General features: G+C 39.5%; 1 protein-coding gene across 16 annotated transcripts in view; it reads left to right on the top strand.

The window, feature by feature from the left end:
• Positions 1–2,170: 2,170 nt before the first annotated feature.
• PHF21A (PHD finger protein 21A) overlaps positions 2,171–26,028 on the top strand; it is a 211,002-nt gene continuing 187,144 nt past the window's right edge. For 9 of the 16 annotated variants that reach the window (XR_007518244.1, XM_049890988.1, XM_049890999.1 and 6 more), the window contains exon 1: positions 2,171–2,791. The gene's annotated coding sequence lies outside the window, so the exon portion shown is untranslated. The other 7 variants (XM_049890997.1, XM_049890990.1, XM_049890993.1 and 4 more) reach the window with 3 other exon arrangements.

Here is a 26,028-nt window from a genome sequence, read left to right as displayed (position 1 = left end):
AGCCAGTCCAGCTTTAAAGACCCTCTCCCTACCCCCCCATCTGTTAAATACACAAAAATTATCTCTAGATGGTAAAGCCAGGTCTTACTACCCAACCTGGCCTTCTGTTATTCATCTTGACTCTGTTATGGGTTCAGTTTCACAACATTATGAGTTCACCCAGGCTTCTTGAATCATTTATAGGGATTTTCATTTTCGATCTCAAACTCATACACTTTCTCTAATGTGGATTTTTTTTAGCTCAGAGTACTAAATTGCCTACACTTGTAAAATAAAGCCCATACTTTTTTTTTTTTAACTTTAAGAAATTAAAATTGAAAAAAAAAATCCTTTTTATTGAGAAACTAAACTTAATTTTGCAAGTCAGAGTAAGAAAATACCTTCATACCCAATGATCTCAAAGCACCTCTAGGGAAAATACATAACAAGGTAAAGAACGTGTTTATTTTTTAAATACTGATTATTTCTTGGAGGAAATACTATTTAATGGAAAAGATGTGACTAGTAACAAATAAGAGTCCTAGGCTATTTCTGGTTCTGCCAATGACTCACTTTGACTTTGGGCAGATACCTCACCACTGTTGCTCTTTATCTGCAAAAACTGGACTTCATGCCTACGGGAGTTGCACGGCTAATCAATGCTTGGAAAATGCGTAGTGGCAGATGCTACAAAAGTGCTGAGCCTTAAAAACAAAACCACCCCCACCCCCCATTTGTATTCAGTTGAGGTTGGGGTTTATTGTTATTTAACATTCGAAGGCCAACACTATGTTAAGTCCAGCGTGCTGCACAGAACAGATATCACCGACCAGAAGGGATTTTTTAAAAATCTAGGATTTTGGACTTTGTTCTTTATTGGGGTTGGGGGTTATTTTAGAATCCAGTATTACACTCGTACAAAAATATTAAGCTTTAAGTTGAAAACTATCGATTTAGAAATCTAAATAAACCCCCTCCAAAAAAAGAAAAGAGGCCCACCCCCGCCCCGCCAAGAAACCTCTGAAAACAAGAATTCTTCTGATGTTTTTTTTCCTTCCTGCAGTTCTCCATGTTACAGTCCTTGGAGGTAGAATAGGCATAAAATACTTTCACTAATAAAATATGACAAACCGCCGGATTATACGTGGCCGATTCCCAGTGATTGCCCTGCTACACAAAGCAGAAAAGTAAATGCCATCATCCCCCTTAGAACAAAAGAACTTAGGAATAAAAAACATGGGGGGGGTGGGGGGGAAGCAGCAATAAATAAAGGTGAGCGAAGGACTCGGTCCCCTGCCCCTCCCCGCAGCGAGTGTGGGACTAAGTACGGTTAATAAAGTGGTTCAAGGGTAGTTATTTGGAAAGGGGGCGGGGTGGCGAGGGGAGGGAGCGGGCGAGCGGCGGCCGGGGATTGCATGTTGCATTCGACTTGAGGTTGCATCTTTCTCCTGTTGCCTGGACCACGGTCCCCCATTGCAGTGCTTCCCCATTGCTTCTCCTCGTTCCTGCCCTCGCGGCTTTTTCTCCCCTTAAAACTGCTGTTGCACTGGAGGGAGTTGGGGCCGCTCCGGAGCCCCTTTGCAGCTCCTGCCGACGGGAGGGGGAGTTGGGCTCGGGTCGCGGAGTTGGGGGGGCCCCAGCGGGCTCCGGCCTCGCCTTGGCTGCGGTTGCATGGGAGCCGGGCTGCAGCGCTGCACGGGCCCATCATTGCGGCGGCACCGGAGTTTGGCCGCCGCCGCTCCTTGCTCAGCCCCATCACCGCCGCCGCCGCTGCACTGGAGTTTGGCTGCTGCTGCCCTACTTCACTCTAGTTTAGTTTCACTCACTTTACATCCGGGTTTTTTCCCTAGGCAATGGGGGCCGCAGCACACCCCGTTCCTTAGGCAAAGTGAAATAAATTCGCCGCACCGACACGTCAAGTAGTCCGCCCGTCCGAACGCCGCCGCGGGCCCCCGCCGCCCCCCCAGCCGCCGCCTCTTCGCCTCCGGGGGGGCCCGTGCGTCCCGGCAGCCGGGGGCAGAGGCGCGGGGGCCCGGGCCGGCCGCCGTACAACTCCGCCCGGCGGCCCCCCCCCTCCCCGCCGTGCCCCTCTACCCCGGCGCCTCCTCTTCCCCCCTCCCTAGTCCCCGCTTTCCCAGCCCCAGTCCCTCTCGCCCGGCTCTCGGGAGCGGCGGGGGCGCGCACGGCGGCAGCGGCGGCGGGCCGGCGAGGCCGCGCGGCGGGCTCCCGCGCGGGCGAGTGTGTCTGGGCCTGGGCGGAGGGATCCCCGGGCTGAGGCGGCGGAGGTGCTGCGGCCCGGGGCCGGGTGGTGAATGGGCTGGTGGTGCTCGCTGCTGCTGCTGAGAGGAGGAGGAGGAGGATGAAGAGTTGGGCTTGTTTGTCTCCCACAGTTTCTCTCCTGCTGCTCTGATTCCCCCCCCCCCATTCCGGCCCGGGGCCTGTGTGTGTCTCTCCAGAAGGAGGAGGAGGATCCAGTTCCTCCCCCCACCCCCCTCCTCCCCACCCCCCCTTGCCTGGGGAAGAGGAGGAAAGAAACAGTCCAGAGAGAGAGAGTGAGTGAGTGAGTGAGAGAGAGAGGGAGAGGAAAGGAGGAGGAGGAGGAGGAGGGAGAAGGGAACAACCTACCATCTTAACACACTAATATCTAAAAAGTGCGAGAGGCCCAGAGCAGCAGCAGAAGCAGCAGCAGCAGCTCCAGCTTCTTCCCTCCCTCCCCATGAAGAAGAGTTCCCTCCTCCTCCTCCTCCTGCTTCTCCTGCTCAGAGTTCCTGCCTCCAGCTGCCAGGGGGGACAGCCAGCCAGCAGCAGGAGGGTGCAGTATCCCAGCTTTTCCATTCTCTCTTCTCCTCACTCTCCTCTCTCTCTCGTTTTTTTCTTGAGTAGCTCTATTTCCCCTCCCTCCCTCCCCCTCCCCCCTCACCTTCTCTCCTTCTCTCTGTCTTGTCTCTGGTGTTTGTCTCTGGGAGGAGCAGGGGCTGCTTGCTCGGAGTTTGTTGTGGGGGGGAAGTAGGGGGAGGGGAGGGGTGTGTGGGAGGGAGGAGGGAAAGGGGGTGTTCTCGCCAGGACCCCTCAGTCAACTTGAGATTTGAGCAATAACTTCCCCTTCGGGGCGCCCCCCTGCGTGCCCTTCCTATTCCTCCCCCCCTAAAAAAAGACAATGGAAAAACCTGTCTCCCCCCTTCCTCCCTTCTGCCCTCCACCCCTCCCCAGGATAAATTGGAAGTAAGTTTATGAGCAGCCTCGGGAGCCTGGGCGCAGAGTGCAGGGCCGGAGCGGGTGACAGAGGCGGCGCGTTGGGGGTGGCGGGGAGGGGGCGTCACATTGTCCCGGCGGGGGGCCGGGGAGGGGGCCGTAGGCGGGGGCGGGGGGCCGGAGCCTCGTCCGTCCCCCTCGCCTCTCCCTCGGCCCGGGGATGGTCGCCTGGGCTCTTTCTCCAGCACCCCCCCACCCCCCGGGATGCTGTCGGGGGGAAGTTTTTATTATGGTTATTATTTAATTATTATGGTGATTTTTTTTTTGGGGAAAACCATCTTGTTTGGCGACTGAGAGATCTGGTTAAAAAAATAAAAAAGCTGCGGCTGCTGACGCTGCCGGGCCCAAGTGTGTGTCTGTGTGTGTGTGTTGGTGCATTTGTCTTGGGTGGCCGGAGCAGCGTTGGGGAAATTCCGCTTATTCTTCTTCTTCTGCAACTTGTTATTCCGGAGAGTCTGCCTGCACCCCTCACCCCGGGGCCGGCCCTCCTGCACTCGCCGCCGCCGGCCGCGGGGCGCCCCCGGGACCCCGAGCGATCCGGGGCCGACCGGCCGCTCCGAGAGGGGCCGCGGCCGCCCCTCCCCCGCCCGCGCCCCCGCCGGGGGGAGGGGCGCGCGGAGTGGGACTCTTTCCGTTTGGTCCAGCCCCGTCGTGCACGCAGTTCCCAACACTTCTCGTCATCCTCTCTTTGGTCTCTTTATTCTGCTGAGCGGTGCTGTTAGGATTTCTTTTTTTTTCCCTGACCACGTACGCGATGGTGGGTAGCAGCAAGGTGGCCCTGGTAGGGGAGGGGCTGATATCGAGATTGGGCACCGGGGGAGAATGTCTCCTTTCAACTTTGTCTGTGGCTTGCACCCCCGGAGAAGGCCACACGCCGGTTGTGGGGTGCAGATGTGCCGAGAGTGATTTCTAAGTAGTTGAGTTGTTGAGATGAGGATAGGACTGCTAATGGTAGGCAGGTTTTGTTTTCATTGGTGAATCGGGTGTCATCATATTCCGGTCATATGTTGAAATATTCTTTGTTTAGGTCTTGAAGTAGAGGATCTCACTTGCACGTCCACATTGTGTTGTTTTTTAATGATGTCTCTGGAAGTATGGCTTTCTAGAATTTCAAATGTGACTTAAGGTCGGGGCGTGTGTGGGCCTCAGCACTGGCCTTGACAGTGAACTTTGTGGCTGTGTTTTGGATTTCAAAGATTTGCCAGATAGCTGGGATGCGAGTTGTGATTTTTCTTAATTGTAGGTGTCAGGAATGTAGATGCTTGAGCTGGGGGAAGTTAGAAGAACATTTATGTATTAATAATTGATAGCAGAATATTAGACTCAGGTTAATTTGGCTGATGAAAGTTTTTTTTTTTTTTTTTAAGGAGTTGTGCACTCTAGGAAGGAAGCCTTTTCATAGGCACACTTTTTATAGGTGTTCTAAAGGGAGGGAAGCTGGAATATCTCCTTTTAGAGAGAAGATACTCATCAGCCTCTGTGGTTTTAATGAGGGCTTGATGAACAGACTGAAATTGGGATTAAGACATTTAAGAGTATTTTTCAGTGTTTATGTTGTTTGTTTACATCTGGTGTGCACTCATGTTTGGACAGTAGGAATAAATAGGTCAGCTTTTGTTTTAGTTTTTGAAGACTAGTCCCAGTTTTTTTTTTTAAAGTTTCACAGTTTTGTAGGAAACTTAACTACATTTTTATTGGAAACACTATTATTCATTTTAAATTTGGTAAATTCCTTCTTATCCCTTCTTCTGTTTCCACTTATGTATGGAATCTACCTTATGGGCTTAAAACTAGTATATTAGGGGCCATTTAAAATGTCTGAAGAATGCATTTTAAAATTCCAGGACACATCTATTGATGGCAGAGAGGAAATTTTTGTGTGCAGTTATGTTCATGTTTATCAAGAACATCTCTGTCCTTAATTAAAACTTCTGTAGACGTAAAGCTGTCCTTAAACAGAGAGCATAGTATTAGTGCAAAAAAGTCTCAAAACACACTTCAGACTAATATGTTAAAAATATGTCAGGTGCTTTAATTAAGTCAGACATAATAGTGTTTACAGTTTCACTGTCATTGCTCAGCTGGCCTCATAATAAAGTCTTTTACATGAGTGCTTTTGAAGTCAAATTTTTAACTTAGTTTTTAGGAAAATTTGCAAGCTTTTTTAAGCATGTTGCATTTTGGACTCAGGCAAGTCTTTATGAGACTGGAATAGTCATAGATTGGAAAAGTCACCTACGTATGCCAAATTTTATTTTTAAGAGGTGTAAGTGATGGACGGGGCCCTGTTTCTTTTAGTTTTGAAGGGTCCGTCCTTTTCCCTATTCAATCATCCGGAAGGAGCTGCTTCAGAAATACTCTTCTTCTGCTTACATGAAGAGCTCTAAATGGTGTCCAGCAGGAGGTGCTACAGCAAGAAAAAGCAAATCAGACTTTTGAGGGCTTTGCCACTTATTACAGCTCTGCTTAGGTTCAACTAAGCAAGAGGATTAACACCTTAAAGTTCCAGAAAGATTTTGAGTAAGTCTGTTTAAAAATTGCTTTAATAAGTTACACTTGCTATTTGAAACTGAAATCTTTGACAGCCCTTTACCTGTGTATAATACTATACAAAGTAGTTATTGTAGGTTGCTTAAGGATGTTCCCTTTAGGTACAGAGTGCTGTTAGGATTATTTTCTTTTGAGGGGAGCTAGTCTTACATTGGTGAATGGGGTGTGTCGAGTGCAGATTTTTGAAAATTATATGTGATGTCCGTAAACAGTAATAGTTGATAGACTTTGGGAGCTTTAAACTTTGTGATAATCCCTGTAATATTAATACAAGTAAGATATAGAATACTTGATGTTTTAGAAGGGGAGATATTGTGCGGTAAAAATTTTAGACTTTTTGTGTCTCCTTCCCTCCCCTCATCTGTGGTCCTAATAATTCTAATAGTTGCATTCTAAGGAGCTCAGTTTTGTAAATTTATATGGTTGATGTATTTAAGTTGACCTCTAAAGACTGAAATTATTGATTTTTTAAGTAAAATTACATTGGTGGGTATGGGTCGTTGTTGATACACCTATTAGCAAACAACAACTGCGTAAAGATGAAAGTAGCTACTTTAACAGTTCTGTAGTATTTACAGCACATGGTTCTTTGAAACTGTTAGTGTTAGGTGAGTTGATTATCACTGGAAATACCATGCTACTGTGGTTGCTTGTAAAGTTTAATATCAAAGTTTTAAAAACTTAGGAATGTGTAGAAAATTTGATGAACGTGCTTTTTGTCTATTTTCTAGACTTATTATCGTATTTTTTTCTCAGTAGGATCAAATGAGATAATACACATGAAGGTTCTTAGTATAGAATGCCATGTAGATGTTAAGTTGTTGAGATAGGTAACTAATTAATACATGGGCAGAATATTCTGTCCTTAAAATCTTTCTCCATGTCAGTTGGGAAATGAAGGCAATAAAAGTGTTCCCTGAACATTTTATGAAATTTTTTTTTTTTTTTAAATACTGCTGTGGTTACCAAAAAGCTCTTTGTTACAGTTTTGAACCTTTGTTTAAAAAATGCTGCCTAGGCAGTTTTTCATAATTCAGAAAAAGATCATTTTTCCTTTTGAAGATCTTGTGAAATGCACATACTCTGTTAAAGTTTTTCTTCATTTCTCCATTGATGTGATAGCTTTAGTAGTTGATTTTAGTAGATATTTAAGTTTCCCGACTCTTCTATAGACTTTTATTAACACAGTAACAGATGTCATGGTTAGGGTTTTTATTGTTTTGATTAACTCTGTAACTCTGAGAAATTCTCATTAAAATTTGCAAACTTATTTCAAAGTGAAAAAGATATATATCTATATATATGCATTGGTATTAGGAACATATGTGTATCATTTTTGTTTTTCTATTTTAGAAGAATGCATGAGGAAATGACTACTCAAATCTAGAGGAGTGCACTTAGATATTTTTGTGCAAAAATAACCCAAAAGTTTAAAACTCAAAGCTGTGGCTTTCTTAATATATTCTCACAAATTTGCAATAAAAAATGAAATGAAAATATGGATAATTGGGAGTCCCTATGTTTATGAATATATCAAAAGGAGTAGTATCTTAAATTTTTGAAGTGACTGTTCTTTATGAAGCAGTTCAATTAGCAAGTCAGTATAGAAACTTGCCTCTGTGGAGGGTGAGAAAAACATTTACCTCTATAGATAAAAATGAAACCTCCTAGGGTAGTATTAAGTGTTTCACCCACAGACAGTGTATACTAAAGCTCCTCGTCAGGAAATACCAAAGCTAAGCTTATATTAATGTGCTCTCAGTTTTGTAGCCTTAGTATTTTATTGCTGAAGGTTTTTGTGTTTAATTACTATTCAAAGGGAGTAAAGTTTTATGTCTCCAGCCTTTGACAAAATTCCATTATATCTATATTCATAGATGATTTCTTGAAGAATGTTTGACTTCATATTAATTTGCGCGGGGAAATATTAATGATTTATGTTGACTTCTCAGGAACTTTGATACATGGAATTTTTTGTGGGATTAAAATATTTTTTGGGAGCAGGGCAGTGTATTTCGATCATGTATTTTACCAGGTGTGTTTTTGCTGCTTTGACTTTTTTTTTTTTTTTTTAAGGTAATATGTTAACAGTGCATTAAATTTATTGTAGGTAATTATTAAATAGTATATGCTTTCTCCTTTGTATGTTTGTGTGGCCATACTATTTTATAGGTTTTCATGTAATTCTTATTTGTGTATTAAATTTTTGAAGAGTTATCTTTTGTGAGAATGTTGAAATAGACTTTTAAGAGTAACTTTTATATTATCCATCAGTCCAGTCTTAAATGGGGGTGGGTGGTGACCTCTACCTTTCTGGAGGTGATATATGCAAGTCTGTCATCCTTTGGGTTTTCCTAAAGCAACTTTTTTACACCAGACTGTTGTCTGGTAGTTTGAATACCCCTTGACTTCTCTCTCTCCAGTACTTTTAAAGGCCTCCCCACCTTTTTTAAAATAAAAAATGGTTAGTGAGCAGGTATTGGCAGAAGGACACCCCTCCCTTTTTCCTGTATTTCAGAATCAGCTAGGGAAATGTTTTCTGCTTACAGTTTTTGAAGTAGAAAAGACAGCGAAAGGGTAATGTGGAGATAGGAAGGGCATGGGGCCTAACAGGTTGATGATCTAGGCTTTATTTTGACTCTGTTTGTGGGCCTAGGGGAAAAAATAACTTAAACACGGAAGCCAAAAAGATGGGTTTTGTTTTATTGTTTTGGCTGCATTGAGAATACAAACTGTCAGTACTTGAGGAGAAGGAGCAGCAGAAAGGAATCGATTTTTTTTCTGCTGCAGACCCAAGTATTGTTAACCATGTGCCTGTCTGAAGCAGCACACTTGCAAATCAAACAGTAGTTGATTCTTCCAACTCAATTAGTAGTCAGAAACCTAAACTGTTTTTTTCTTTTTAAAGAAGTACCCAAAACTTCAGGATAATGACAATCATTTCCTGATAAAAGTGGGTGATAGTAACCATGGCAACTGCTATCTCTGGCCTTATGGACAGTACGTTGTATCGATGAAGCTTCAGATCCTTTAGTAGCCTACCACTTTTATGGTGTGATGTAGTAGCATGTGTTGCAGGTGATTTTTAGCTGGATTGTGTTAAATTTGTGTGCCAGCATATCTTTCCTTGTTAGGAATTTCTTGGACTGTGTTCCACAGCATGTTTGTGAAGGTGCTGTTGCCTGAAAATAACCCACCACCTGTGTTAGGCCTCCTGATGCAGATTGCACTTAGTTCTTTCCCAGCCTCCTTCCTCAGTCTTGCAGAAAATAGGGGTGTGTGTAGAAACTGTGGGTACATAAATTAGAGCTCAAATTTACCAGCTTGGATTTGGACATGTTATTGATAGCTTTAAAAAAAAACCAAAAACTTCTGTGCTTTCACAGGAGGTTAATGGATGATGGGAATGTGCCCGTCTTTGGAATTTTTTCCTTTAAGTGTTCTGTCCAGAAACGTATGTGTATATGTGTTTGTGTGTAGGGAATAAGGGGTGAAGAGTGGAGCTGTAAAAATTGAGTAAGGACATGGCAAAAGATGAATTTAAGTATTTTTTGTGTTTGTGATGCTATTGTGTGTATGTATGACTAAAGGAATAAGAATATATTTCCAGTGGTTAGTGCTAGAGTAATGGAAAATGTTTTATGAGAATTTCCTCTAAGAAAAATTATTTACGAAGTATAACTTGAGAATGATCTTTCAGGGAAAACCTGGTAGAAGGGTTTTTTGGATAGAGAGCTTTGAAACAGGGCCAGCCAAACGTGAAAAAATTGCTTTAAAAACTGTATTTCCATCATAGCAAATCTTTTTGCTTTAATCTTTTATTATGCTTATTATACATAAGGATTTTCCTGTGTGAAAATGTTGATCTGAATATTAACTGGTACTTTTCCCAGTGTGTGCTAAATTGTGTGCTGGAGCAGAGACCAAATTAGGTCTGAATTTGCATAGACCCTGATAATCAGATCTAGTCAAATTGTGCAAGATAGTTCAGACTTTCTTGAAACTTACTGTGATAGGGCAAAGTGGCTTGCTTACTACGAGTACCAGGATGCATTGCAGCTTTTGCTTAACTTCAGATTAGAGCATTGCATGCTGGGACCTGTAGTTGCTTTAAACAGCACAAGTAACTCTTCCCTCTTGTCTACTCCATTTTATACACAGCTTCCCAAGCCACCAAGAACTTTCTGCTGAGTAAAGTTTGATTGCTAGTATCATGCTTATTAAGCTGCTGAAATTCTAGTGAGTCTGCAGAAACAACCTAATGCTTTAATTTACCTTAGATTAGTTTATTTTTATATCATTCACTATATGATTTACATGTAAAATAATAGCACACTGTGTACATATACATACATATATATTTTTATATGTATATACTTAGCACTGGTAAGTTATTTTTATGTCTGTGGTGATGTAGGTTTCTTTATAATTATCACATTATGGTTGCTAGAATGGGCATTAGAAGCTTATTACTGTTTATATAGTAATATCATTGTCGGGCCTGATATATATACCATTGCCTTTTTGGAGGGGGGAGGATGGGACAGTTCAGTAACTTCATTTGAATGGAAGGTTTTTTTTTTTTTAAACCAGTATTTGAATTCAGAGTTCTGTAATTCTTCTGTAGTAATTGTTAACATCTTGAATATCAGTACTCTAATTGGGAACCAGATTCCTGAAAATAAGCCTTGTTTTAATGTAAATTTAATACCCAAAGATGTAGTCTGAAAGGTAGAGGAAGAGGTAAGATTTCTTTACTAATTTGTTAATGTTTTCATTTGTGTAAAGTTTAAATTTCTGTTCTTTCGAGGGTTCTAACACTCTTATTTTTTGCTTTTTAACTAATATCTGAGAGTTGATGCCGGGATTAAATGTTAACATCTGTGAAAGTGCCTAGCACAGTGCCTGGCACATAAGGGCTCAGTATATGTTTGGAATTAGCAGCAGCTGTGGTAGTAGTGGTTGCTGTTATTAAAAAATAGCATACTTGACATTTTTTCCTCTCTTTTTACGTTAGAAGTTGTTCAGAAGCCCAGGCTGTTAATAACAAGAGTTTGAGATTTTGGGCTTATGGTAATGATGCTGCAATTCCTTATATTTTTTTGCTCTACATAAAATGTCTTTGTACCTCAGTTTCTCCCTAAGTGATATATTGCCCCCGGGGTCAGACAGCCATTCAGGAGCTGAATTTTCAGTAGGATCCAGCTCTTTGTCACTGCATTTGGTTATCTTCAGAAAGTTCAAAAGATGATGAAGATCTTTTTTGTTCAGAATGTTTACACTGGCAAAATTTCCAAACTAGTTGATTCATAAAAGTAAGATGCTGCAAAAATGTTCCCTGTAACACAGTGTGTGTAACCTTGGAAAAATCCTTTCGTGTTTAGAAGCATGTACCAATCTATCACTGCAGTTCATAGTGTTAAAGGGTTGATGTATTCGAGGCCTGAGCAGCCCCAGAAATAAAATGTAGTTTCAAACCTGTGAGTTGTACTTCACACATTAGATTCAAAAAAACTTATATTTATTTTCTCTTTTAGGACATTGTAGCTTTTGAACTTGTTGGATATTTTTCTTGCATGGCTGGTCACTTTTAGCTTTTTGAGATGGGAATAGGATGCCTGGGATATTGAAAAATGTAAACGTAAATTGTGATGTTTGTGCCTTAGTTTCGTTGTATGCAGAATCAAAGTATCTTTTTTACCTGCTTGGCTAGTGTCTATTCCAGCCTTTTCCCTTGTGGGGCGTTCCTGGAATATTATTTATTGCTGAGGACTATTGTGTTTACTTAAGAGAACTCTGCCTTTAGTAGTAATTATTTAAGTACTTGTTTACACAACAAACCCACTGTAAGAATAGTAACCCTTTTCCCTCAAAAATGTGTTTAAAATATTTTTAATGTGTATGTATTAGACATTGAGTAGATTCTTTAGAAGCGTTGAAAATGTATGGAATCTCATCCAGTGTTTCTACGTTATTAATTATTTTATATCAACTTGGCTTTTCTAGACCTATACTAAATGAAAGAAATTCAACGGTTACCAAGAAGTTAAATACAAAGGGCTAATTATAAGGGGGCGAATAGTCTTCTGGTATTAATTGACCAATGCAGGAAATATCAGGCTTAGATGAATTCTCCCCTATATTTTATAGTCACACACACTCTTGTAATTTCTCAAATACTGAATTTGGAAATAAGGAGAAGAAATAAAAGAGAAGAAAACTGAGCAGCCATGTGTAATTCTGCATAGGTCCTCCCTCTGACACACGTAAATTGTTGAGCACAGTTTTCTGTCTTTTTTTAATGGAGTGTCCCAGGCTGATGTAAATGAAACAGTTGTAATGGTATCAGAAAACCTGGCTTCAAGTCCAGCCCTGTCACTTAACTGTGCACTTGAGAAATTCTGCCTTGCTCAGCTTTAGTTTCCCTGGGCAGCAAAATGGGATAACAGAAATGAGCCCACTTCACAATGCTGGTACAAGGATTGGATAATACTCATGAATGTACTTCATAGACTGTAAAGTAGTATATATAAATTAGATGTTGTTACTAATAAATGGCTAGATTTTAAGGTATTTGATTATGTTAATATTTAAAAATTTTAAGTGTGTAGGAATCAAAATCAAAATTGGTGACCCTCCCCACCAACAGAGAAATTCTTGACACGTGTTCACAGATTTGTTCTTGACACATTTGTGTGTATAATACAAATATCATAAATGTATTGAATGTGTTAAGTTGTTACGGGCATGAAGAGGTGTTTTTTTAAATTTTATTTGTTTTGTTATTGAGAATATACACAGCAAAATAAATACCAATTCACCTGTTTCTGCATGTACCGTTTAGCGACATTGATTATCTTCAAGTTGTACAACCATTTTCACTCTCCTTTTCTGAATTGTTCTTCCCCCATTAACATACATTCACTGTCCTCTAAGGTTCCTGTCTATTGTTTCCAGTTGCTGTTGTCAGTTTGATCCTGTGTAGGTAGTTCTTAAAAGAGCCTAAGGCTGAAGGCAGACATTTTTTAACTAGTTAAGTTAAACGGTTGTTTGATTTTAAGAAGACTTCAGAGGATATTTTTGGCTTAAAGTTTAAAGATTATCTCAGGGCAGTAGTTTCAGGGGTTCATCCAACCTTCTTTGCTCCAGGAAGTCTGGAGTTTATGAGAATTTTAAATTCTGTTGTACATTTCCCCCCTTTTGATCAGTACTCTTCTATAGAATCTTTGATCAAAACGTTCAATAATGATCACTGGGCACCATCTAGGTCTTTTGGTCTCATGATAAAGGAGGCAGTTGTTAATGGAGGCAAGTTGCCATACATTTCATATTCTCCTCCTGTTTCTGGCTCTCCTTATTGCTATGTTGCTTCAGGTGAATAGAGACCAATTGTGCCTTGAATGGCTGCTTGCAAGCTTTTAAGGCCCCACGCACTATGCAATGAACTAGGAGATTGGACAGAAGCACTAAACATGTTATTAGGCCAGCTAACCGGGATATCCCATGAAATCATGACCCTAAACCTCCAAACCAAGAAACCAAATCCTATGAGGTTTATGGTTGTACATAAGTGGCCTCAGCAGCCCGTCTTTGTTGTTGTTGTAAATATATCTGTCACACAGCTTTTGCCAACTCAACTTTTTACAGGCGTACAACTTATTGACAACAGTTAAAATAATCGGCTGTTTGACCCTACCCTTAATCAATGTGATATTTCCATCACCATTAACCCCCTTCTCCCCCTCTCTCTTACCCCTGGTAACCACCAATATACTTTTTTCTCTATACATTTTCCTTTCCTTGTCTTTTTGTATAAGTGAGGTTAAACAATACTTGTCCTTTTGCGATTGGCTTATTTCACTCAGCGTTAAATCTAATAGCTCCATCCATATTGTAGCATGTATCAAGACTTCATGTCTCCTTTGACTGAGAGTATTTCATTGTGTGTATGTACCACATTTTATTCATATGTTGGGGAATGAAAAGTTTTAATTATGAGCTTTTATGTTTAAAAATATTTTTATGTATTAATATACAGACTTACAGTGATTACATAAATATATATATTTATTCTTAGAGAAATGGTATAGATTGAGATTTTAAATGTTTGGCAAGTTACGTGAACAGTTTCTGTACCTTAGACCTATCTGTTGTTATCAATAGTAATAATAATACGAGTGTAATATTTATTTGAGTGCTCATCATGTTCATTGCCAAGCCTATCATGTTCATTGCCAAGCCTTTTGACGTACAGGGTCTCACTTTTATTTTAACCCTCCCAGCAATATTATGAGGATCCATTTTCATCTTACAGATGAGGAAATGGAGGCTTCCCTAGGATCGTGTAGGTAGCAGATGATACAGCCTGGATTCGAGACCAGGTTTGATTCTAGAGCGCCAGATCTCATGTCTCACATGCTGTACTGAGCTATGTAATTCCCAAAGGAAAGTAGAAAATGGAGAGTTTTCAACTAAAGTTTTCAGTTCACTGAAATGGCCATGGTTATGATGTATTATTTTGAGAATGTTTCATGTTGATTTCGGTTGGGTTAGGCTGAATATTTTGGAAATAGTAAGCACTGGAATGGAAGAGAAGTGAAGGTGATTCGGACAGTGCCTGTCTTGTTCATCGTATGACCGTCACCAAGCATAGTGCCTAGCCAGCGTGGAGTGGAGACTAGTAACTGTTTCTTAAGGGTTGGAAGTTGGGTGTTTTCGTATGGTAGGTTATTTTATACATTTCCTCAGTAGGGGCAAATAGTTTACATTCACTCTTCAGTCAGTCCTTACGTAATAACATTTTAGAGGGTTAGGTAAGTGTGCTTTCGTTTAAGAAATATTACGAAAACATTGCATCTGAGTTATGAAAGTAATTGCAGCAATAGAGATATATATACAGTAGAAAATGAAAGGTATCCCATTCCTATCCTACTTTAAAAATTTTCCTGTGCATTTAAATATGTATAATATTTATACGTTTTAGTTAAAAATAGAATTTTATCATAATGTTCTTACAGTTTACTTTTTTGGTGGCTATTTAGAAAATTCACTTGTTTTTGAAAATAGAATTCATACGGGAAGTGGGAGTGAGGTTTATACTAAAATTAAGGTTGTAAACTTGATGCCGTAGTCTAATTATTACCTATGGGGCAAAAATTATTTTAAGTTCTTTTACTTGTACCTCATACCTTAGACATTGTTGTTTTCAAAACTTTATAAAATGCTGAGTAAAAAAAGACAACATTGTCATCTATCCTGCATAAGTTATTTAGGAGACATCATTTCAGAATTAAATTCTCCTAGTTCTTTCTTGTAGCTACTTGAAGAGAATAATTGTGATTTCAGATATATGTGTATATTTTTAATGGTAGTTCTTAGTTGGCATTCATTTAACATTTACAGAGTAAAGTGGAGTTTTAAAACCAAGAAAATAGTTATAATATTTTAATTAATAGAAACTCAAGCCCCTGCTACCTGCTGCCGTTGAGTCTATTCCGACTCATAGGGACTCTGTACGACAGAGTAGAACTGCTCCATAGAGTTTCCAAGGAGTACCTGACGGATTCACACTGCCAACACTTTGGTTAGTAGCCGTAGCACTTTAACCACTACGCCACCAGGGCTTCCTGAAACTCAAGCCAGTACTGCTTAACTGGCGTATAGATACCCTGCGTAGGAATTAGTCCTGGAACTCACGTCTTTATTCTGTCATGTTGGCTGACTGCACCCACTTCCCCATACTTACTCCCTCTCTCAACCCAGGATTTTTTAAGGCGGTAATAAAGTATTTTTTATAGGAGTAAAAAAAAAAAAAAAAATTACTTGAGTGCTATCGGTTTTTCTGTTACTATATTAAAAAAACATATACTCAAGGCTTTATAATCCACATTAAATATAATCTTGACTCTGATTTTGAGAGTTTTAACTTGTTGCTAAAGTTATTAGTCATAATTCACCTTTGTAATTTTTAAAAAAAAATTTTTTATTACGTAAGTAATAAAACTTTTTCCATTATAGAACTTTTTTTCCAAAAGCATTTCTAATCCTAGAGTGTACTCCTAGATTTTAAGGTGCTATATGCTTGTTCATGAAGTGTCGAAGTTTGGCCTTAAAATTCTAAGAATTGGATCTGATAGGATGTAGCAATTTAAACTATAGTCAAAGCTTTACCAAACCAGGTTAAGAATATTTCTCACTGGTAACATTTATATGTGCTTTTCATTTTGAGTGGCTCACAGCATGTCCTAGAGTATTTTTTTTATTCCTTATAATAGTCTTAAAAGTGTAAAAGGCTTAGTTAATGTCATGAATGGTGAAACTGAGGCAGAGGCAAGAATTTGTAAGTTAATGGCAGAGCCTGATTTTCTTGTCTGTCTTAATTCTGGCCTCAGTCCTCTGATCCATAGTCTCCAAACTTCCCTTTTAAAAATGATAGCCACTGGTAAATGTGTATTTATGTATAATATTCTAAACTAGTATTTTATGTAATAAAACAGAGGAAGGTTGAAATTTAAAAAAGGACGAGATTGAAAAATTTAAGGTGTAATATTTTCTTCCCATAGCCCCTCCCGGGGGTGCACGCACCCATTTGGAGACTAGTGCTCTAGATAGGCCTTGCTGCCTGCAGAAGTGGCAGCCATGGGGACACCTGGAGGATGATTGGTACAAGGTGTAGGGCTTTAAGTTGAAGCGGTCTTTTGCAGCTTTTTAATTTTAAAGATACAGCCTTTCTTTCTGTGAAAGGCTGGAAGATTGAGGATAAAGGCCTTGAGAGAGTCGGGCTTAAAAGACAGAAATATAAGCTTTATTTGTTTTCTTCAAGGTTGACCAAAGGGAAAATGCTGCCTACCCCGGCAGCTCTTATTCCCAACGAGGTGGCAGCGCCTTTTTCTGTTGTTGTTAGGCAGTTCATGGAACGCAGGATAGCTTGGTAAGCGTCTTCTCTGTGCCTGATGTGACGTAACAGTGTAGAGTATGCAGCATGCATGTTAAGTACAAGTGGTTGTATTTGGCTTGTTGCTGCAGCATTTTTGAGGATGTCTTAAAAAGCAATTATCACTAGATAGAGTTGGATATGTACAAATTCTTGAAATCATCATTTCATGGAGCCTAAACTTTGTAACTTGAATTATTCTATTTAGTATTTGTTTACTTCTAGCCCCCCCACCCCCAACACCTCAAAGCAGAATTCTTTTTCTGAAAGGAACAGATGCCGTTAACTTATCAGGAGTTGATACTAAAAAGCCTACAAAAATCTTTGTGCCGTTTATTTTCTTTATTTAATCTATATGCAAAGCATGTTGTAATTATTGTTGGAGGGTTTTAAGATGATGGCTCCTTCCCCCACCGTCTTTGTGCTCAGGGGACATAGATTAGGAATGCCAAATTGGCAACTTGGTATAAAGAAATAATGACCAGTGAAGTAAAACGGGAGTTCAAATAAAAAGCAAACCAGATACAAATGTAGAATGAGAATATCTTAGTAAAATGTTAGCATGCTGTACTTGGAACAGATGCCACATTAATTCAAAAGAGAGCCCAGAAAATGTGGCAACTTTACGATGTCAATGGAGGGAGCTGCAGTAGTTCTGTTCTCATTGTGTCAAGTTCTCAGTACCTTCAGGGCCAGTCCTGTTCTCCTGGATACTTATTTTTTTGTTTATATTATATGTTAATATATAAATGTTAAATCCATTCCTAATTTTTCATTTATGGAATTAAATGTATTGTCTTACTAATAGATAGGTATCAGGGTAAAAAGCCCACTAACTTGTAATGCAACAGTAGTGATTCTTGTTTTAAATATGTGTATCATGAGAGGCAGAATCGGAGGCATAAGTTGACTTTTCTCTGCACCCTTCAAGGTGCATTTATGGTACTTAAAGGTAATCTAAGATTTGAGTCTGAAAGAGGCCTAGTGCTTTTTGAATGTACGATTTGGAGAAGTTACAAAACCATGAGAATTTTGCATTTATTTTTTTCTCATTTAAATTTATAGTCATCATTGGACATTTGTTAGGATTTTTAAGTAGGTTAAATTCATTCATCTCTTTTATGGTGTTTTTTATGATGATTAGAAGAAGAAGGGGTGATGGAAGGGTACTATACACACTTGGACAGTTCCAGAGTGACACTCGTTTTACAGAAGATTGCACCAGGGTCTCTCTGAATTGCCTGTTTCTTGCATGGCATGGTTAGTGTGGACCTGAGTGTGGAGAGAGGTGGGCTGGGGGCTCTTAACCAGATTTTACAGTGTGCTACTTCCTGAGCGTGAGATGATCTAATCACCAGGAGCATATCCTGTGTGCCTGTAAAGAAGCCTGGTATACATGCTTAGTAAAGCCCTACTAGTTTTCTCTCAGTTGGCCTAGGCATGAAGGCTTATAATTTAGTAATTTTGTAGAAGAGGTGAGAACAGTTTTGTTCTCGTGCATTTCAGGTGAAGGGAAGTTTTAGTACGGCAGTAGAGTACACCAGTTGAGTATCAGTGAACCAACTTGTATGGGCTCAAATCCTGACTCTACCATGTATTAGTTCTGTGACCATGGCGAAGTCACATCACCCTGTGTGCCTCTGTGCCTCAGTTTCCTCATCTGTAAAATGTAAATTAGTGATAGAAACCATCTGTGGTTGCTATGAGGGGTAAATGAATTAACGTGTAAACTGCCAGATGGCGCCTGAAACAAAGGAAATGCTAAATAAACAGAGCTCTTAGTAGAGATTATTATTAACATTAGCTCTCTTCTTTGTTCCTTTCTCAAGGGTTGAAATAAATGTTGCATAGTGGGAAAAGAGCCAGAGCTTTAGGGTCTGACACCTGATTTGGAATCTCACTTAGTACAGCCACTTAAAGTTGTATGAAATTGAACTAATTATTTATGGCTGCTAACCAAAAGGTTGAGAGTTCGAATCCACCAGCCGCTCCTTGGAAACCCTGTGGCGCAGTTCTACTGGAAACCTAATGGAGCAGTTCTACTCTGTCCTGTAGGGTCGCTATGAGTCGGAATCCACTCAGCGGCAACGGGTCCTTCAACAAAGATTTAGTACGTACATGCTGTATACCAAGGCCTGTGCTGGTCAGTTGGACTTCACTTTCTTTGTCTCTGATACAGGGATAATACCAACATCCTAAGGCTGATGTGAGGATAAAGTCAGGCACTCTTAAGATATTTGATAAATGATAGCTGCTGTTACCGTTATATTATCATTATCATGATTGCTAAATTTCCGATAAACGTTTATGGGAAAAGAATGGATGTGGAACAGTTTAGCTGGAAAGAACAGTTTTCTTTTCCTGAAATATCGTGGGGAGGAAGGGTATGGACAGAAGTGTATCTAATGAGTTCTTATTTGTGAATACCTTGGGAGAAATAGAAAATCATAGGAATATGTCAGTTTTAACAGAGCCTTTTAAAAATATTTCAGGGTACTTTATATTAAAACCCTTGTTAACGTAAGCTTTTTTTTTTTTTTTTTCTTCTCCAACAACTGATGAATCCAACATCAAGATATTTATGCAGGTTACAGTAAGTCATTTAGCATCAACTCAGTAGACTAGGCATCATAACTCAAAACTGCAAAATACTAATCAGCTGGTCAGTCTGTTACATCTGCTCTAGAGTGTATGTTTAACTCTTGAGAGTGTAAGAACTAATGGAAACGATTGTAAAACACCAGAGGTATAAATGTGGCACAGAAATGCTTTCTGGTAATGATGGGCACAGTTGGTTTGCTTTCTGATTTTGGGCTTTTTGCTTTGGTGAAATTTCCTCTCCTAGTCTTTTCTTATGGTAATTCATATTTTCTTTCTATATTTAATCATCATACGCTACCTATATTGAGCTGAAAAACTGGGCCTGACAACAAATGGATTGTGAAAAAAGTCATTCTAAGTCTCTGCCTTAAGTGATTTCTTCAGAATTTTTTATTTTGGAGTTTTTATTATATCTGTATCTAGTATGTATGTATCTGTCCGTTTGTCTATCTGTCTGTCTAATCTTGTCTATCTGTGTGAAACCAGTAAACGAGGAAAGGGGAAAGATCATTAAGTGTGTCATATAATTAATTTTATCCATTTATTATGAATTTGAAGATGAAACTCCTCTCATTTTTGATCAGTGGATTTTTATTTTTTCTGGGACTCAGCAAATGCGTTTGTAATAGATTACCAGACATCCTGAATATGGTATGTTACCACGAACAGCCATTTGAGTTAAAGTAGTACAATAGCTTCCTTTGACTTCTTGTTCTTATTTATACAACTGAACCATTTGATAAAGGCCTAGTAGGGGGATAGATGTATTTACTTTGTTTGATTTTGTCTGTGTCTCTAAAACGATGTTTCTGCTTTCTGAGCAGAAATTCCAACAAGTTTTGTTTTGATGAAGTGCTGTACTTTAGCTTAACTGATATTTTAAAAAATCAAGTAATTTTATAGCAGGCTGTATTGTTTACTTTTAGTTAAAAAAATTGTAATGTTACTTTACAATAGGTAGAGTAGCCAGTAGTAAAGCTTTGTAGCTTTTAAATTAACATAGCACATAAAACCAAACCCATTGCTGTCGTCGACTCTGACTCATAGCAACCATATAGGACAGAGTAGGTCTGCCCCGTAGGGTTTCCAGTGAGCAGCTGGTGGACTTGAACTGCTCACCCTCTGGTTTGCAGCTATAGCTCTTAACCCCTGTATAATGTTAAGCTTTCTTTACTTTAGAACATATGCAGGGCCTGTAAAAATTACTGAAAGTTTAGAAATGTATTTCATTTTAATAAATATCTGGGTTAGGAAGAGACCCTGTTGGGATCTTTTGAGTTGATTTAAAGAATTGTACAATTTTGAAAAGTCAGTTTATACCTAGCTAATTTTTAAAAGGTGGTACCACTTCTGACAGGAGTAAACGCCTGCTATACATGTGCACAGGAACCCATCAAGTTTGTTGGTGCAGCAGTTACTTTACGAGAGGTGAGCATACTCCCTCCCTTGCCTTTCCTCTCCGCTTTACTGTCTCTTATTTTATTATCTCTTCTTTGCTTTTACCACCACCTGTCTGCTGTTCATCACTCCCCCCAAAACCATCTTCTTCTGTTTCCCTTCAGTAAAATCATTGTAATTACCAGTTTCTAAATGGGGAGAGCTGTTATCAAGACCTTAAGGGTTTAACAGTTTGTAGATCCCTGCCCTGCATTTTGGGCCTTTGGCCAGGAGTTGGATAATAAAGATAGCGTAAAATCACTTGGGAAGTAACTGAGTATTTGTGAAAACATTTTTTATTTGGCCTAAGGAAGAAAATAGAAAAAGACCTTTTTACCTCAGAAGGTTGCTAGAGTTTTCCTGGGGATGAGATGGGAGTGTAGTGGGGAAAGGGGCAGGCTTGTTACTGAACTTAGATAGGGGAAATAGGGACCATTACTTTATTAGATTGCCCTCAGCAGTGCTGTGAACCTAATCAGAGAAGAAAATGGAAACGATGTTGCTGATTCTGGTAGTATTTTAACTAATAGAGAGGGCTAGAATTTCTTTAAGTTTGTAACATATAAAATATGGCTATGATGCCTTGTTATTATGTGTTGATCTTTTATATTTCAACTATGATTAGTTGATATTTGCAAACTAGCAGGGCTTTCCTTTCCAGATTTCTCCAGTTGGTTTTGAACTGTTAACTTACTGTTTTGGTAAGAAGCTTAAAACTCGGAAATTAGCTGTGGTTACATGTTGAGTTAGTCCCTGGGTGGTGCACAGGGTTAAATGCTTGACAACTAGCCAGAAGGTTGGGAGTTTGAACCCACTCAGAGGTACCTTGGGAGACAGGCCTAGAGATCTCCTGAAAGATCACAGCCTTGAAAACCCTGTGGAGCAGATCTACTCTGCACACAAGGGGTCGCTACGAGATGGAATCAACTTTACAGCAGCTAAGAACAACACGTGTTAAGTTAATGACTCTGTTGGATTTAAATTCAGTAGCTTCTAAGCTCTATATACCAGACATTTAATCTGTTGTTATAGCTAGAGAAAAAAACGTATTTTAGACAAAAGCCTTAACTTTATAGGATTTTTAAAAACTTCTTATTGTGGACATTTAAAAACATGCACAAAAATAGAGTACTATAATAAATGCCATGTACTTACTACCCAACTTAAACAGTTACCAGCTTTTTTGTCAATCTTTTATCTATAATGTGTAAAACATACCGGGAAAATAATGTTTTCATAACATGCAGTACAAATAGGTAACATTGCTATACTCAAAGAAAAAGTGTGTGTAAGAATGTTAATTCTTTTTATACGTTGTATATTTAATATTGGTCATCACCTTTTGGGATAATACTGTTTTCATTTACCCTTTAACTTGTTGAAGATGTCTGAGTCACCACTAACTTAATGAAGAACCACATCTGCTGAAAAGATTTTACCGTTACTCCTTTTGTGTTTAGAAACTCTAAGATTATTAGTTTTGAATTTACTGTTTTTATAAATTGCATTTTATTTTACGTATGCTTGCCTACCTGTAACTTCTTTATGGACCACCGATAACAGTCATTCCTAACATGCGTAGGGCAATATTTAAGCCAGCTTGAAGTTGCAGATCACTGGATATTGTCCTCAACTTCCTCCTTCTGCATATTCTGTTTCTGTTTAACTGACGTGTATGCATTGTTTGACTAAGGAATACGTGTTATAACTCCTAAAATGGCTTGTTGAGGAGGGACTTTTGAACTACCTGCAGTCCTTAGACCTGGTAACAGTGATTAGGTACTTAAGCCATTTGCTCCCTTGTATGCTTCTCTTTGGAAGAGTAAGTAGTAAGTTGTACGAGTGCCCGCAGTCATGGGGCCTGTTGATTACTTGTCACTACAAGGTGACAGTAGCCTTATTGTGAATTTTCTCGCTTTTATTAGTTTAAATTAGACCCATAGGGGTGATTATTCCATCCCAATGCATGAGGAAACATAGTCAGTGGAAACTGTAGATCTAAACCCCTGTGCAGTGCGTTGAAAATGTATCTTCAGTGTTACAATACTGTTTGGCGTGTTTAGTTTAGTGCAAGGAGTGTACTTATTTAACAGGACCTTTAATAAGCTCCCTCTACACCAAAGATATATTTTTAAAAATTATACTTAAGAAGACTATGTAGTATTCCCCAGTAGAGTTCATCTAGAGCAGCAAAACCTTTCTAAAATAAAACTTATTCCTTTAACCGGTATTCATTTAAGTGGGTTTCTCTGTACTTGGTTTCCATGGAAATAGCGAATAGCTAACGTTATTTATAAGGTGGAAGTAAAATAGGGTGCCTAATGGGACCCCATGCTGCTCTGATGAAGAGACTTAGGAAAAAAATCCATGCTCATGGGATTTTTTTTTTTTTAAGCAAGGTTAATGGAAGCCTTGATTTCAGTCTTCTGTAACAGAACATATTTTTGGTTTTAAAGGCTAGCATTAATATAAAGCAAACAACTTCTTTTTAAGGTCTCTATTGCTTTCACTTTCAAGTTTTAGGGCCACTTGCTTATCAGCGTAATTGAGGCTTTATGCCTCAGACTTCTGTTTCTTTGTGGGTTTTGTTTCAAAAGTTAAAGCCCCAGCATATTGTAGCTGTTTCAATTTCCCACTGACATTTCAGTATACAGATAAAAAGATAAATGTTCATTAATGATAGCGATGATAATAAAGAATCAATATGTTGGACTACATAGGTCCCCCCCTCCACCCGTGAATATTATGGAACCATATTTAGTTCTCAGGCCTTAAGTCAGAGTCCTTTTTTATTTGTGTTGTGGAACTAAACCTGTGTAGTCAGAGAGAAAAGATTCTAATTTTCTTTTGCAGATGGGAGGGGGACTTGATTTTTCCTTCTTTTTTAAAAAATGGGTTGTTACCAGCTCCTTGTAATTGAAATAAATGTTAACTCTTCTAGTCTTTGAAATGTGGATTTAGGAAAAACCTTGTCTTTTTCCTCACTTCTTTGGTAAGGCCTGCTCTTAGTTTTGTAGGCCTAAAGCAAAGCCTTGCATTTCTTAAGCCCCTTTAAGTGAAAGAAAGAACATCATTGCCTTTGTGTTTGTGTCTCAGTGTATGCGTGTGTGTGTGTGTGTGTCACTAATTTTTCTATAGCCTGAGAGGCACCTGCTCGTTTTCCAGCCTGGTTAAGTACAGCAGTGCTATATTGAGAAGTGAGGCAGGATGAAACACAATAAGGTGCTATAATTTTTTATTTAGTTAGTTTTGGTCGTCCTTGGCAGCTTGTGATCATTATCCGTTTGTCTGGAAGTACTCTGTGATTATTCCTGGCTATCAGTGCAGCAGGAATTTTCATCTGTGTTTTAAAAGCAAGGATTGTAGTGTACTCAGGGCTCCTTCTGGGGAGGAGTTTTTGACATGTTGTGTGTCTTTGGACAAGCTTCTGGCTACAGTTGGGTTTACCATGCTGTAATTTTTAAAAATTTGTTTGTCGTAATCCTGTTGAATTAATTTTTCTGTGAGATACCTTCTTTCCACTAGTTTCTTCTGTGCATAGTAATGTTATTTTATAAACTTTCCTTAGTGTGTTAATTGTTATTTTACTTTAGCTTTTTCTTGTATTTTTTTTTTTTTTTTTATCTGGTGTTTACCTGTGACCTTCCTTAGTGACTTTTATTTGAATTATCTTTGTGCTTTAGAGACATAGGAATTTGGGTCTATTATCCCATTTCTGAGAGAACAACTCCCAGTAGTTGCAGTTAGTGCAGTAGAAAGGGTTTTCACAGATGCAGTGCTGGGTGTTGATCTTCCTCCTTTGTGCCCATGGTTTCCACCCAGAACTCCCATTAGTGTTAACAGGAGGCACTTGCTTAAATCCCCGTACTCCAAGAGAAGCCCAGACCCCAAGAGAAGCCCAGACCCCTTTGTAATGCCTTATAGATACCTGACTTGTTTTTTTTATTGTTGTTGCTGATGGCAAAAGTTTTGGTCCTGAGGTTAACTGATCATTATTAAGGTAGAGTTTGAGTTGTCTTGGGATATGGGTGATTTACTAAGTCTGATCTGTAATTATGAGGTTTACATTATGATGATTAGACTCAGAAAACATTTACAGCTTTGTGAGCTGTGGAAGCTTGTGACTAAGGATTTTTGCATTTTATAGCGTGATGAAGCAAGATTTCTTTCCATTCTCTTACTACTTCTCAACCACAAAATAAATTATTTTACAAGCTTTTGTACGTATTGTATAAGAACTTAGTGAAAATTCCCACAATTGCTCTCTGACCTCTGAGTCTTTCGTCAGTGAGTTTGACTCACATTTCTCAAGCATGTAGAAGTCAGTGTGCACTGTTTTAGAGCTCGGACACTGCAATCACTGATCAGGTATTAGATAATTATACTATCTATATTTTTTGGTTTATCCGAATTGTAGATTTTTATTAATTTGATTTATTTATGCACAGTCCAGTGGGAGGATTCCTAGATTGAGAGCAGTTAATCTGGGATTTAGGCTGGGCTTTCAACTTACCTTTGTAGCTTTGGGCTTGTCATTTACCTCCTTGGGACTCTACGTTTAGAGTTGGGCACTCTCAGGCATCCATTCGAAGTTATATCTGAGGCCTGCTTTCCTAGGAGGAGACAGTAGTGTTTCTCTGGTAGAATTCTATCTGGGAGACCCAGGAGATCTGAGCTTTAGGCTGGGCTTTGCCACAGATCTTTGCAGCTTTGAGCTAGTTATCTACCTCCTTGGGCCTCTAGGTTCTTGGTCAGTGTACCTCAAGGGCAGCCACCACGCATTTGTCACTGGAGGCTTGTGTGTTGGCTATGATACTGATCAGGTTTCAGCAGAGCTTCCAGACTTAGATGGACTAGGAAGAAAGGTCTGGCAATCTACTTATGAAATAACAGCCAGTGAAAACCCTGTGGATCACAATGGTCCGTTCCTGTTGTACATGGGGTCGCTGTGAGTCAGGGGCCAACTCAAAAGCAGCTAACAGTAACAACTTCCCTAGATACCAAAGGACGTAGGGGACTATAAGGCAGTGGGTCCTAATTCTGGCTACCATCCGAATCTTCTGGAGAACTTTAGAGAAAAAAAAAAAAAACAGATACCTGGGCTCCAAATCAGACCTAATGAACTGAGAACCTTCAAGGGTGGGGCCTGTGAATCTATATTTTAAAAAGTTGTACAGGTTTTCCTGATCTAGGCTTGAGAACTACTTGTACAAGGATTATTTCTACTCTACTCTTCATGTGTATATGCATGTGTGTGTGTGTATAGTCAGGGAGAT

This window comes from Elephas maximus, chromosome 7 (genome assembly GCF_024166365.1).
Source record: "Elephas maximus indicus isolate mEleMax1 chromosome 7, mEleMax1 primary haplotype, whole genome shotgun sequence".
NCBI classification, from domain to species: domain Eukaryota; kingdom Metazoa; phylum Chordata; class Mammalia; order Proboscidea; family Elephantidae; genus Elephas; species Elephas maximus.
This window is presented reverse-complemented; position numbering and strand designations above follow the sequence as displayed.